We start from the raw sequence: 1,831 nt of genomic DNA, 5'->3' as shown, positions 1-1,831 counted from the left end.
GCTAAATTATATATATATATAACTACACATCAACCGAAGTTTAATTTAATAAATTTAATTTATCAATCAAGTTAATTTTTTAAATTATTTTAACTTGATCGAGGTGAGTTTATATTAAAATAAATTAAAAAATTAACACCTAAAGAGGTAGGTATATTTAAATGATTATTTTATTTAAATAATATTGACTTCACGATGTAGGTATTTATTAAATATTTTTAAATATAGATAATTATTTTAAAAAATACCGACATCCCGTGGTCGGTAAATTAAAAATTTCTCTTAAAAAAAGAATGATAATATCAAGACTTACTTCTAAAGTCTAAGTCTCAACCATCCCCGACTGGCCCCACGCCACGCCACCATCTCCGATCGGCGCCACGCCACCAACGCATCAGCAGAGGCACGTTGCGCGCATCAGCAGATCGAGGTCGCGCGCAGCAGAGGCACGTCACACCAGCAGTAGGAAGTCGCGCCGCCTCCATCCCGATCGGCGTTGCCTCCATTCCGATCGGCGCCGCCTCCATATCAGCTTTCTCAATTCGCACCACCATCCTCGACCCTCTTACTCAAGGTGAATTTTTAGAACCTCCATAACAGATCACTTTTGTTTCCATTTAGTTGAAGTATCACAAAATTAGAGTACTAATATACTTTGTTCAATTTATTTTTCACCATCCAAGATTCCTATGTTTGTTCAGAATTTGCTTGCGCTCTTATTAGTCTTAATGTTAGCCGAACACACACACACACATACCGAACCAGCAATACTCACCAAGAAAATAATTTTTTACTCCAAGAAGTTTAGGGGTGAAGGTGGAATTTAATAAGTTTGACAACTTATAGTGAACTACTTAGATGATAGATGAAAAGGGGTTGATTGAATGGTCAATGCAGAGCTTCATAAAGAATATGCATCAAACGTCATACACCTTTTAGATAATACGATAAAATTCTAGTAGACAACCTGCTAGACAGTAAAGTTTCAATGAGCTGATTAACATTTGTTTCTTTTCGTGCTAGGCAACTGAGGAAGCTCAACATCTAAAAAAATTGATACAAGACTATTCTGCTTCTTTCATCAAAGTAGGAGATAAGGTTTGGTGCTTCTAAATTTATAAATTTCAAGTACAATTGTTTTCTATAATGTGTTTGTGTCCATCTAGTATTGATACTTCGCTTTAATTTTGTGATATTTTTTTTTGTGTCCATCTAGTGTTTGTTAAGCATAAGTACCAACACTAGTTGATCCTATTGATGACAAAATTGATTTTCTTGCAAGATCGATTTGTGTCCATCTAGTGTTGACACTTAACTTTGAATTTAGATATAATAAATTTGTTAAGCATAAGTACCAACACTAGTTGATCCTATTGATGACAAAATTGATTTTCTTGCAAGATCGATTTGTGTCAATCTAGTGTTGACAATTGGTTTTAAATTTAGTAATAATATATTTGTTAAGCATAAATACCAACACTAGTTGATCCTATTGATGACAAAATTGATTTAGTTGGTGTATTTAGTTGTTGGAATTAAGTCAAAACTAATGTAGTTAAAGTTAAAAAGTTGTTAAGTTGTTTAAATAAGTTAAAATAAATAATGTCGGTTTAGTTAGTGAATTTAGTTGTTGGAATTAAGTCAAAACTAATGTAGTTAAAGTTAAAAAGTTGTTAAGTTGTTTAAATAAGTTAAAATAAATAATGTGGGTTAGTTAGTTAATTTAGTTGTTGGAATTAAGTCAAAACTAATGTAGTTAAAGTTCAAAAGTTGTTATGTTGTTTAAATAAGTTAAAATAAATATTGTGGTTTAGTTGGTAGATTTAGTTTT

The 1,831-nt window shown here is 31.8% G+C and overlaps 1 long non-coding RNA gene across 1 annotated transcript in view; it reads left to right on the top strand.

Annotated features, from left to right (window-relative positions):
* The first annotated feature begins 1,016 nt into the window (after positions 1-1,016).
* LOC107059910 (uncharacterized) overlaps positions 1,017-1,831 on the top strand; it is a 3,702-nt gene continuing 2,887 nt past the window's right edge. Inside the window, exon 1 of the long non-coding RNA XR_001473017.1 lies at positions 1,017-1,098. This is a non-coding gene — a long non-coding RNA (uncharacterized lncRNA). The remainder of the gene's footprint in view (positions 1,099-1,831) is intronic.

The sequence above is a fragment of the Solanum tuberosum genome, unplaced genomic scaffold (assembly GCF_000226075.1).
Source record: "Solanum tuberosum cultivar DM 1-3 516 R44 unplaced genomic scaffold, SolTub_3.0 scf00045, whole genome shotgun sequence".
In the NCBI taxonomy this organism is placed as follows: Eukaryota; Viridiplantae; Streptophyta; class Magnoliopsida; order Solanales; family Solanaceae; genus Solanum; species Solanum tuberosum.
The sequence above is the reverse complement of the archived record's forward strand: the minus strand, read 5'-3'. Positions and strand labels throughout refer to the sequence as shown.